Below are 13,734 nucleotides of genomic sequence, written 5' to 3' on the forward strand. Positions count from 1 at the left end.
AGGAAAGACATTGAATTTCTGCCAGGAGAAAAGGTGTTTCTCAAGATCTCTCCTGCAAAAGGGTTGCAAAGATTTCATAGAAAGGGGAAGTTGAACCCGAGATACATTGGCCCATTTGAGATCTTAGCCCGGGTTGGCTCAGTAGCCTACATGCTTGCTCTGCCACCTTCACTCGGGGATGTTCATAACGTATTTCATGTATCCATGCTGAAGCGATACGTTCATGATCCATCTCATGTATTACCCGTGGAACCAGAATATCTAGAAGCTGATATGACCTATACAGAGCAGCCAGTTGAAATTTTGGACCAAAAGGTGAAAACCCTTCGCAACCACTCCATTTCCTACGTAAAGGTGCGATGGGAAAATCATTCACTTGAAGAAGCGTCTTGGGAGAAAGAGGATGAAATCCAAGCCAAGTACCCTCATCTTTTTGAACAACCAGGTATGCCAATTTCGAGGACGAAATTTTCAGAAAGGTGGGGGGTAAATGTAATACCCTACTTCTTAAACCCGGTATGATTACACGGTTGACTCGGTTTAACCATGCAGGAGCCGAACTGGAGAGGGTTAAGGCGGGTTCCTTATGGACCATGATGGCTAGGGTGACTTTGAACACCGGCTGGCCAGACAAGTCCGAGTCAGTGCCAGAGGAGACGGGTGTACCCAAGCCGTGTACATGCACATATCATATGGCCATGTACGGATAAAGCAGGTATGTCATCGTATCTTAAAGTGCATACGTATATTATCTCTTATACCGAGAGTCAAATTCTATCAAAATCCCACTTGTTGGCTAATTTTCGGCCCTCAGGTGGGCGGTCACAGGTGGGCTCATCCGCCCACCTGAGTGACCCACCCATGAGGTTACAAGATGCTTTAAAAAAGTATAAATAGCTATCATTATGTTATTCCTTTTTTCTCATTTATGACACTCGGGCATTTGGTGAGAAGAGTAAAGAGGAGAGAGAAAAGAAGGGAAAGAAGAGGAAAAGGGAAGGAAGAGGAAGAAGAAATGGATTTCAGCGGTGCCGAGGTTTGATCTTCCCATTCCGACGCCAGAAGAGTGATCTCCAATACGAGATCTACGTTTAGAGGTGAGCAAAGGTTGGGTTCCTTAAACTTTCACGCAAAGGTTGGGTTCCTTAAACTTTCACCATACCCAAATGAAACCCTTGATTTGGGTAGAGTTTCTTGAGGTCTCATAAATCCCCCTTGAGATGATGAATCTAAGGTTTAATAGATGGTTTATGTGTTGATTTTGAAGGATTTGAAGAAGTGTTTCCACGGTTGGAGGAGCATTGGTGATTTGAAGTGATTTTGGGGTCTTTGATCGAGTTCTTGAGCAAAGAAGGTAAGATGGCTTCCATTCTTTAAATCTAACCTAGATCTAGGTTAGAACCATCTTATGAGACCTTGAATGTGTGGAGTATGGGTTTAGAAAGCCCCATTTGATTCCCTAAAGGTTAGGGAAGGTTTGGGGAAAAATGACATTTTTCCGCCAAGACCGGTGGGCCAAATCGGTGGGCCAAATGGCCCGTCTGAGAGGGTAGGCCCTCGGGGCCAATTGGTGGGCCCAACAGGTGGGCCGACCGGTGGGCCAACCTGCCAGCCGATCCTAGCAGGGCCCTCGGGGTCAATCGGCGGGCCCAATTGACAGGCCGACCTGCCTGCTGGTCATGACCGTTGGGTCTGACTGGTGGGTCAAGACAGGTGGGCTGTCCGACCCACTCGAGAGACTCCCAACGTGATTTCCACGTCCGAACGGACCCAAAATGGATGTACGACCTTCTTTTAGAATTCTAAATATGATTTTGCCACCAAATCTTATTAGTTTTGACCCCAAAGTGGTGAAATGCTAACCCCCATTCACTCATGATAGGTTCACCAAATCTTACGCTTCTCGCACCAGATCTCACTCGTACCGGGTGTGAATCTTTGTACACAACAAGTAAGTGGGGAGAAGACGTTTGGCCTTGTTTCAAGGCTTGTTTGACATTCATTTAATTGTATCTAGACTAGCCATGTCATCATGCGAATTATGTGTAACTTAGCCATCCTCATATTATTATGACTTGTGTGTTGTGTTTATTTTCTTAATGTCAAATGATGATGTGAATATCTGATGAATGATGACATCATTGTGCATAATACATTAGTAGACTAGATGCCGTAGTCGGCTTGAAAACTAGTAAATTGGTGGCCCGTGGAATGGGACGCGGAGGCACTATGCAATCGTACTATGTCATATAGAAGCATGCGGTGTAGGATTACTATCTTCCCGTGCTACTGCCCTTCCAAACAGGGGTTGAGGTGTTGGGTTACCATTTGGGGGGAAGCATTGGTCACGGTTGTCGGGTCACTGCGACGGTTAGACATACGCCCGGTTGGTCATTAGGACAGTCGGCAACCCCGGTGGTATATTCAAGAGGGCCAATCGTACTGCTTTTAAATTGCTGGAGTCAGCACCTTTAATTTCTGTCATTTATTTTATGTTGAGAGCCGGTGGTCGACATGTTTTACATTTTTGAGTACTCACGGTGGGCCTTCTCCGACAGCCCTATGGGCGTATCGCGGGATGGAGTTTGCGGCTCGTACCCGGAGTATATGTGCACTGTGGTTGTAGTAGCACTAAACCAAGGACTTAGTAATGTTGTTTAGGTGGATGTGATTTAAAATGAAATGCATAACATATAGTGCATATGGTTGTGATTTGTTGTATGGACTGCTGTGTGGTCCTTCTTTTCACTTACTGAGCTAGTGAGCTCATCCCACATGTGCACTTCTTTTAGATGATGTTGCAGGTCATCAACCTGAAGAGCACGGGTCGGCTCCACAGTTGAGTTTCCTGAAGGGGATTGGTGGGTTCCCGAGGAGTTAGAGCACGGCACGGATTGGTCGTGCGAGGGCTGTGCTGCGGGACAGCAGTTTTGATGCCTAGCTGAGCTTCACTTTTGATACCGAGCTGAACTCCACTTTTGATACCGAGCTGAGCTTTACCTTTTGATACCGAGCTGAGCTCTACTTTTGATACCGAGCTGAACTGTATCCCTTGTGTTTTTGATGATCCCTTTTGTGTACTTGATATGTAAATTGTATTCTTTTGTGTAAATATCATGCCTGCGGGCCCACATGTACTTAACTATGTATTACAATTTGGGTATCAAGTATAATGGGAATATTTATAGGTAAATTAAGTCTTCCGCTGAACTTATGAACACTTTCTTAGTTGTGTGTATGCTGTGGTTGGATACTGTATCAGATGATCCTGGTAGGTTTGGGTTAACCGGTGTTAACCCGGCCACCGGTCCGATTCGGTGTGAACGGGGTGTGACAATTTGAGAGTGAGATATGGGTGTGTAGTCTACTTCTTTTCCTTTTTGAGCTTCCCACCAAAGGTTGATCCCAAAAAATTGTAATGTATTTGAGGGGTGTTTGAATTTTAAAAGTAACTGAAAGCGTATAGATCAGTGTAGCTAACGGGTAGAATACAAGGAAAACAACCACTTTATTTTTAGCTTCTTTTAGTAATGTGAAAGTGTAACGATTGATATTGGTGATCTACTTCTAACTACCACCCTAAAACACATACATCTAAAAGCGTCCTAACCAACACATCTAGGAAGTAAATACTTCAAACCACGCAAGTAAAAAGTAAATAACTGAAAGTAAAAGTGTTGAAATAAAATAAATAAAATAAATAAAATAAATAAAATAAATAAAATAAATAAAATAAATAAAATAAATAAAATAAAAAAAAGACGAAGGCTAGAGAGAGGCACACAAATAGATTTCTCTACTTAGCCCGAGGGATGCACCGTAAATAATGCAAGCTTCCCTACTTGAATAGAGAATAACTCTTACAAGGGCTTCACTACTTAGCTTTAGGGAAATGGATCAAAGTAAATAACTGAAAAAAAACGCAATAAAAGGATGGTCCATAGCTAGAGAGGGGTAAAGCCAACGCATAATCTAACCATGAACCTTGGGAAAAAGGGAGAGGAATAAAGTAAAAAATAAAATTTAAATCCTAAATTAAGAATTGAATGGGTAGTAAGAAGAGGGAATGAGATGGGGGATGAGAAGACTACTGTAGAAGCTTACTTACCTGAACTTCAATACTTGAACTTGAAAAATTGATTGAGATTTGAAATACTATCAGTACTAAAAATCAGATCTGGAATAAACCAAATATGATATTTTTAGTACTAAAGAAAACAAATCTAAAGAGAAAAAACTGAACTTGAAAGACATGCTTCACAACTTGTTCTTGTCACCTAGAACTAAGCCTAGAACTAGAAATTAAAATTATTACACATTTGAATACCTTGAATAACATAAACAAAAAAAAAAAAAAAAATATTGCATTCATTAAATAAAAACCAATTACAAAAGTGTTTAAAGTAAGAAAAACTAAGAAGAGCTAGAACTAGAGCTAGAAGAAGAGCACAACTAAAAATTAGAAAAAAAGGGAGCAAGAGAGGGACAACCCTTTAGGGTTTGGTCGACTCTCTTTTATAGGGAATAGGGAAGAGAAGGGGACGTCCAAGGTTTTCTTAATTGGGTGGAATCTCAATTGGTAGGTGAGATTTTTTAAATCGCTTTTGGTTTCTAAAAAGTAGGATATTTTTAAATTCCCTTTTGATGAGGTGGAGGAGAGAGAAGAGAGACAAGGAGAGAAATCGTATGGGAGAAGGGAGATCCAATGGATTTTTCTTCATTTTTCCTATTTTTTTCTCTCATTTTTTTGTTTTTTTTTAATGTATTTTCTCTCTCCTCCTTCACTTTTGGCAGCCTCTCTTGCTTTGAATGATTTTCTTCCTTGCTTGAATTGATTAGGGTAATCTTTAATTGAGTTGGAAATTCCATCAATGCCTTTTTTTTTTTTTCCTATTTTTTCTCTTCAACTTGCGCACAACCCTTTTGGCTGACCTCCTTGTTTTAAGTGATGTGTAGGAGAGAGAAAATCTTAAAAAAAAAAAAACTCTAAAAAATGGTAGCCAAGAGGTTCGAACTTGAGATATCCTAATAAGAAAGGGATTTTGCACACCACAACTCACCAACTATGCTAGTTATTGTTATCAAAAACAAATTTTCAATCACTTAAGAGTGTGATCTATTAATCATTGTTGGTATTTGAAATATTCCTTGTATCCCTGGGATAACTGTAGACGGGTTGGTTATGCATCTCAGTTCAGTTCTGATCCATTACTCATTTTCTGGCTCGAAAAGAATAATCACTTGTACGGTTGACCAAACGAATGTGTACTTTTAATTGAATATGTCCATCTTGCTCAGAATTTCATCCTCTCTACAGCCATTAAAAAAAAAAAAAGACCTCTTTATATATAAAATTTGAGATATAACGTTTGATAATCTTTAAGGCCTTGAAAATATAAAATTTGCAAAAAGAGAGTAAAACCCAAGGTAGTTCCATTCTAAATATATAAAATGCATGTTTTACTACCTTAGATTTCACACATAAATGTGCCCATCAAGGGGCATCTGTGGTTCATGCTTAAAAGATTGGCTTAGTTATGGATAGAGGCCGGGTTGGATTGACTTTTCATTTCTTCGCACTTCTTCTTGGTGAGGTCATTTTTAGGAGACAGAGTCAGGACAAGGGAAGGCAACTTGCTATATTCAGAATTAGTGTCTTCACAAGGTAGGTTTGGTGTTTCTTTATGGGTACAGAAGTAGAAGGTGGGGTAAGAATTGTTAGAATTATGGGTTTAATTAATTATTCGGACTGAATAAATTGATAAGAGTCAAATTATATAATTGGGTCGGTCCACTCTCCAGTTTGAGGATATATTGGTTCAACCCATTGTGCTTTAGGGTTTTGGATCGAAACAATATTATTTATACTAGGTTTTGGGCCCCTGCAATTGTCATTCACCATTCTTCTCTTTGCCACAAAAGTGAGAAAACTTCGGAGGTCTAAAGGGATGTAGACGATCCTTAGCTAAGAGAAGGGAATTACAAGAAGCTACATCTTTTTTCTCATCGACACACTCAGGTGCAAGGTACATATCGATTTTTTGTATTTGATTAAATCGTGTTCTTGTATTCTATGTGGATCCTTAGTTGAGGTTTCAGATCGAAACCCATTGTCTAATAAGTGGTATCAAAGCCATCCACACAGGACAAGAATCGATGTATTTTTTTATTGAATCATTGAACAATTTATTGTTCTCATTGTTTGTCTACTTGAGTCGGTTATGTTTTGAACGGTTTGTTTTGTTTTTATTTTTATTTTTTTATTGATTTGATTTTTTCATCCATGAGAATTTTAATATTAATACTAATTAAAAAAAAAAAGGTTGTCGTGGCCATGACCGAAGGTATAGCTCCCACGTATGTTACCCACATAACAGCCTCTTAACATAGGTTTTTTGGTCGTGCATGCTCATACGCTCCCATACTCCTTCCACCCCTCGACTTGTTTTGTCTTAGCCACCATCCGCATTGTTTTAAAACCCATGAAATCGTCATGCGTTATTTGCACTTCGTTCCTCTGAGCAACGATTTAAAACTATAGTTATAGTCTATGAAACCCACATATGATTTTCCACTAGTTACCGGTTTTTTTGGTTCCCGTCGTTTTAACGCTGGAAATTTGATCCTCGGTTAATGTTGACTTTTCTCTGGATTAATGGGAGGCTGTGGGAGATTGAATCTTTTTTTTTTTACCAGTTGTAGAATTCTATGGGTTTCTATCTCTGTTTCTTTTGGAAAGGAGAGAATCTTTCCACAAGAGCCTTTGCCATGTGTAAAAAAATTATATGCTAGGATTGCCTTTAGAAATTAGTTTTATAAAAACAATTTACTAGGTAAGTTTTTTATTATATTAGCAAAAGTTACTATGTTTCATTAATTTGGTAGTGGATGCTAGTTGTCATCCATGTAGCAATTAAAAAAAAAAAAAAAAAAAAATGAAAGGGAGATATGAGCTGAATCGGAATACTTACAGAAAAGGTTCCAAAGCTCCAAATCGATTAGGGCCGATACTGATCCAAATTGATATGGGACATCTTTAACCTTATACTTTTTTTTTTTTTTTTTAATGAAAATCTATTTTTATTTGGGCTGTGAATGGCAGATTCAATGTTGCTATCTATAGAGTCATGGTTTAAATAGAATTAGTCTCTGTTTTGAAAGCTAACTGTGTTTTGTCCTTTAAACGTAAGAATTATTTTGTAGTGTCATCATAATACTTTTATTGGAATATTGTACAACACTGTTAGAAGCAAAGTGTTGCTTGGATGCTTGGATTTTATTTAATTTAGTACGATGAAATTATAATGATAACTTCAGTATATTGGTGATGAAGTCATCATCCATAAATACTGGATCTATACTATCATTTCTTTTATTTAGAAACCTAAATTTAATGGGCCTAAGATTAAAAAAAAAAGAAAAAAAAAAAAATAAAGGCCTGTTTATTTGTTTCTTAAATAAAAAATGACTTAAGGATCTGTTTGCCTGGATCTTGTAAGACAAGGAGCTTAAGGGCCTAATTGAATTCTGGATATTTTAGGTTTTTAATAAACATCTTTAAATGCAAATTTAAGGGTTGTTTCAAGGCCAAACTAAAATTCCCTCTTTACGTTGGATTCATTGATTTGGCCCATATTTAATGTTCTGGCTTGTTCTATGGCATATTTATTTGTAATTTTTATATTCAATTTATGGGTGTAAATTTTTGCACACATTTAGTTGCATAGTAAATTTTCAGGAAACCATGAAAGGGTGGGGTGGAATCCATTAAAGTGATACATTCTATTCTTCCATGGTTTTTTCCAGCGTAGCAAATTTGGTGACGTTTGCCCAAAGGTGATGTCAACCAAGTTAAGGAAAATAGCAGTAACTTAGAGGTTTTTAAGCCCAAGGGTGAAGAGACATTGAAAGTTATTGTTTTTTTACAGTAAATGTGGATTTGTAAGAGGACTAGTGCATTCTTAGCCCAAAAGATAGGGATATAGTTACAATTGTGACTCTTGCATGATTTTTGTTGTCCTATTGACAATTTAATGTATGCTCCTAAACATAAAGATACATCTTCAATGAGAAAAATATGATAGGATTGAGTGGAACCACAAAAGTGGTACATTCAATTCGATTGTATCTTCACCAATAGTAAATGTGACATTTCTTAAAGGTGATGTCATCAAGCTTTGTGGATAAATATTTACATATTAGGAAAGAACATTGACTTAGGGTTTCTTTCATCCAAAGGTGATCGAATTTCTAAATGCTAATATTCTTTTCACAGTTAAAATAAAGAAATAAGAGAATTAATGAAATCCTATTCCAAAGGATAAGGATATAGTTTTATTCATAACTTTTATTTAAAACACATTGATGATATTACATGTTCTAATATTATGGTTTGTATTTTAAAATTTGGCATGTATTGTGTTATTATTATTTCCCTAGCAAGATGGTCATTCCCTCAAGTTATTTACACGTGGCAACTATAAAAAATGGGTGGATGAATTAGAATTACATTTGGGTCTTCTTAACTTAGACTTAGCACTTAGAGAGCCTAAAGCCAATCCTCTCATGGACACTAGCACTATTGCTGAAAAAACCATGTTTTACAAATGGGATAATACAAACAAAAAGAGCATGACTGTTGTGAAAAAAGTAGTTCCTGAAATTATACGTGGGAACATAGAAAAAAATTCTTAGAGGCTACTAATTTGATATTAACAAGAAAGCTGAGATAGACACATTGATGAACAAGCTAATGAATGCAAGGTATGATGGAAAGAGTGTTAGGGAATACATTTTGGGGTTAGCTGCTGAAGTTAGTAAGCTTAAAGGTCTTGGGATACAGATTGATGATGAGTCTATTGTTCTTGTAGCACCGAATACCCTACCTAGTCAGTATAAAGTTATTCAGACTCCTATATTACACTGAAGGAGAATTGGAGCTTAAATGAACTTATTTCCATTTTCACTCAAGACGAGAAAAAAATGAAACAAGATTGAGAGTGCAAATGCAACATTTCACAAGGGATCTACTCGTGAACCAAGTAGAAGGAACAAGAAGTTTTTCAATAAAGGAAATTTCAAGCCATATGCCAAGACTAAGGACTCTCAAGAGTTTCAAAATCTCAAAATGTTAAGGATTCCGTAGATGAAGGGGAAACAAACAACATAGTGTTACTGGTGCCATAAGAAAAGACATATGAAGAAGGCCTATTACATTTTCAAAAGAGGTTAGACAAGAAAATTAATTCTAGGGTTAATAAACAAGAGTATGCTAAGAAAGTATGAGGTGGGCTATTCGTTAACAAATAAGAACGAGTAGAAGTTGAAGCCATTAGAGTAGTTCGGATTTCTTTCAGTCCATACATTTATATTAAGTTGTTTGAAATGCTTGGTTAGTGGGAGTGTTTATTTCTTGATGTCTATTTGTTTATGGTTGAAACTTTAGCCCCTATGTTTTAGAACAAAGTTTGATGGATTATGATTATGTTGCTTATTTGATTTTAGTATTTGTATTAGAGGAAATTACATTCCCCTCCCTTGGACCATGGCCTAATAGCAAGTTCCCCCCATGTACTTTCATAAATACCAATCCCCTCCCCTTTAGTTTGAAGATTCTTTCAATCGTCCCATAAGTGACTGACGGTGTTAAACTGGCCTATAAAAAGACCAATTTACCTTTGTGGTATTTCCTTCTCTTTTCTTCATCACCATCCCATCTCTCTGTTATGAAGCCTCACTCACGCATAGAAGAAAGCTTACCCAGCTCTCAAGATCTCAAGCAGGCTTCTCCTCCTTCGCAACCTCACCGAAGAAATCGCAGGTGCACCTGAATCTTTTGGTACATCCTCCCTATTCGATTCCTCATCTCTCTTATCTCTACTCCCATCCAAAATAGGGGATGTTAGTTTCTAACAGGAAATCAGATTCTAGATGAAAGAAGAGAAACAAGGATTAGGGTTTGCACATGAGAAGATGGAAATTCCAAAACTATAAAGATTAAAGAAAATTCGCCTCAATACCCAACAAATTGATAGCTTTTGACTATTACCCTGATCGTAGTTGTCACACCCCATTCGCACTGAACCGGGCCAGTGACCGGGTTAACACCGGTTAACCCAAACCTGCCAGGATCATCTGATATTGTATCCACCACAGCATACACACAACTAATAAAAATTATCAGATCAACGGAAGACTAGGTTTACCTGTGAATATTACCATAATACTTGATATCCGAATTGTGATACAATATTTATATACATGTGGGCCCGAAGGCATGATATTTACACAATAAAAGTACAATTCACATATCAAGTACATAAAGGAAACCAGCAAAAATTAGAGTACATAGCTCGGCTCGGTATCAAAGGCTAGAGCTCAGCTCGGCATCAAGGTTTGAGCCCAGCTCGGCATCACATGATAGAGCTCAGCTCAGCCTCAAAAGTGGAGCTCAGCTCGGCATCAGAACTGCGGTCCCGCAGTACAACTCTCGCATGAGTAGTCAGTGCCGTGCTCTAACTCCTCAGGGGCCCACCGGTCCTCTTCGGGGAGCTCGACTATGGGACCCACCCCGTGCTCCTCAGATGTATGACCTGCAAAATCATCTAAAAAGGGGTGCACACGTGGGATGAGCTCACTAGCTCAGTAAGTGGAAAGATGAACCACACAACAGTCCACACAGCAAAACACATAATATGCACTACATGCTATGCAATACATTTTAAATCACATCCACCTAAGCAACATTACTAAGTCTTTGGTTTAGTGCTACTATAGCCACAGTGCGAGTATACTCCGGATACGAGCAGTGAACTCCATCTCGCGATACGCCCATAGGGCTGTCGGAGAAGGCCCACCGTGAGTACTCGAAAAATAAAAACATGCCGACCACCGGCTCTCAAAAGAAAAGTAAATGACTGAAATTAAAGGTGCTGACTCCAGCAATTTAAAAGCAGTACGATTGGCCCTCTTGAATATACCACCGGGGTTGCCGACTGTCCTAATGACCCGCCGGGCGTTATGTCTAACCGCCACAGTGACCTGACAACCGTGACCACTGCTTCCCCCCAAATTGTAACCCAACACCTTAATCCCTGTTGGGAAGGGTCGTAGCATGGGACGGTGAAATTCCTAAACCGCATGCTCCTATATGACAATAGTACGATTGCATAGTGCCACCGTGTCCTATACCACGGGCCACCAATGCACTCGTTTCCAAGCCGACTACGACATCTAGTCTATTAATGCATCATGCACAATGATGTCAACATTCATCACATAAGCATCTCATCACTTGGCATTTAGAAAGCAAACATAGCACACATGCATAACAATGTGAGAATGACTAATCTACATAGCATTTTCATGATGGCATGACTAGACTAGATACAAATAAATGAATGCCAAACAATGCCTTGAAATAAGGCCAAACTTCCTCTCCCCACTTACCTGTAGTGTACAAGGAATCTCACTCGGTACGGGTGAGATCCGGTGCGAGAAGCGTAGGATTTGGTGAACCTAACATGAGTGAGCGGGGTTAGTATTTCACCATCTTAGGATCAAAATTAACGAGATCCGATGACAAAATTATGTTTAGAACGTTAAAAGAAGGTCGCACGTCTGATTTGGGTCCAATCAGACGTAAAAATCACATTCGGGGCCTCTCAGGTGGGTCAGACAGCCCACCTGTCTGGCCCACCGGTCTGGCCCACCGGTTAGGCCAGGGGGGCCTGCTAAGACCGATGGGCAGGGTGGCCCATCGGTTAGCCCGCCGGTCTGGCCCGTCGGTTGTGCCCGAGGGCCCTGCCCTCTTAGGCGGGTGCCCACAGGCGGGCCAAATGGCCCACCAGTCTTGCCCATCGGTCTTGGGGGGAAAACTGCTGTTTCTTTCCAACTTCCTCCATTCTTTGGGGATTCAAATGGGGCTTTTCCCAATCCATTCTTCACACTTTCAATGTCTTATAAGATGGTTCTAACCTAGATCTAAGTTAGATTTAAGGAATGGGAAGCCATCTTACCTTCTTTGCTCAAGAACACCTTCAAAACCCCAAAATCCCTTCAAATCCACAATGCTTCTCCAAGCTTGTAAATACTTCTTCAAATCCTTCAAGATCAACACATAAATCATCTATTAAACCTTAGATTCATCATTTGAAAGGGGATTTACAAGATCTCAAGAAACCCTACTCGAATCAAGGGTCTTACTTGGGTATGGTGAATGTTTAAGGAACCCCACTTTGCTTACCTCTAAATGTAGATCTAGTGTTGAAGATCACTCTTCCGACGCCGGAATGGGACGATCAAGCTTCGGCGCCGCTGAAATCCTTCTCTTCTTCCTCTTCCTTCTCTTCCCTTTCTTTTCTCTCTCCTCTTTACTATCCTCACCAACGTACGAGTGTCATAAATGAAAATAAAAGAAAATCATAAATGCTATAAATATACTTCTTAAATAACTAAATAGTTCACATGGATGGGTCACTCAGGTGGGTGGGTGCGCCCACCTGTCCGCCCACCTGAGGGCTAAAACTTTGGATTTTGACGGAGTTCGGGCCTCGGCGCGAACCCCACCCTTGGCATACGATGTAATATATGTATACACCTTAATATATGGCCATAATACCTGCTTTATCCGTACATGGCCTTATGATAGGTGCATGTACACGGCTTGGGTACTCCCGTCTCTTCTGGCACTGGCTCGGACTTGTCGGGCCACCCGGTGTTTAAGGTCACCCTTGCCATCATAGTCCATAAGGAGCCCGCTCTAACTCTCTCCGGTTCGGGTCCTGCATAGTTAAACCAGGTCAACCGAGTAATCAGACCGGGTTTAAGAAGTAGGGTATTACAGTAGTTTTGTCCAATTAGGTGATTATTGATAGTTTTAGCTGAGAATTCACTAATCGGTTAGTTGAACCAGAAGTGTATGGGACCTCGGTGGCTCCAATCTAAGAACCACCACCCAAGAAGTTTGCAAATGTGAACTTTTGGGCATCTGAGGTGCTTATGATGTGATGCCCCTTCCACTCACATGACCACTTGTGCTAGATCCCAAACCGATATTCATGTACTCTCCATAGTAAAGAGTGGTTAGAGAAAAATTACCACCCCATTCGAGCCACCTTGCATGATTGATCAAGCTATGAACATAAGTCTTAATGATAATAGATCTTGAGTATTGCTTCTATAGCCATCCCAAGTAACTCTTAAACGAACCATGTTCTGCTTTCAAGTCCAAAGAAGTTATAACTCTATAGTTATAGATTGATATTCCGATGTTCTCGTTCGGATAAAATCGCCCTTGAGCCGTCATTGTGTTCCTTTATTTGCTCATGGGTTTTCTCACATAGATATTGTAGTTCTAGAGCACGACACCGGCATCTCCAAAATGAAGTCTACTGTGCCATAGATGTCGTAGTTGTGGTAGAATTGGCATTGTGAGTAGACATATAAGGTGTCTTGGTATCCTTTGAAGCTACATTGATAGAAAACTGAGAGTTCTGAGCCTGAACGAAATGCAATTGCTTGGTGCTTCTGAGGTCCGACTGTGTTTTGGAAGGTCAAGGCCTTGGCAATGAAGCCGTTGTTGACCGTAGCTGTGGAGATGAGAATAACACAGGTAAGTCATAGAAGGAATATCACTCAATACATCTCTCTCAAAGGGGCAAACAATGACAGAGCAGATCGACAACCGAAAGCAGCAAATGTCAACGGAGCAAAGCGATTATGGAGTAAAATGAC

The 13,734-nt window shown here is 39.7% G+C and overlaps 1 pseudogene; it reads right to left on the minus strand.

Annotated features, from left to right (window-relative positions):
- The window catches only part of LOC122057321, a 14,727-nt pseudogene extending 1,421 nt beyond the window's left edge, over window positions 1-13,306 (minus strand).
- Window positions 13,307-13,734: the final 428 nt, after the last annotated feature.

The sequence above is a fragment of the Macadamia integrifolia genome, chromosome 1, assembly GCF_013358625.1.
Source record: "Macadamia integrifolia cultivar HAES 741 chromosome 1, SCU_Mint_v3, whole genome shotgun sequence".
In the NCBI taxonomy this organism is placed as follows: Eukaryota; Viridiplantae; Streptophyta; class Magnoliopsida; order Proteales; family Proteaceae; genus Macadamia; species Macadamia integrifolia.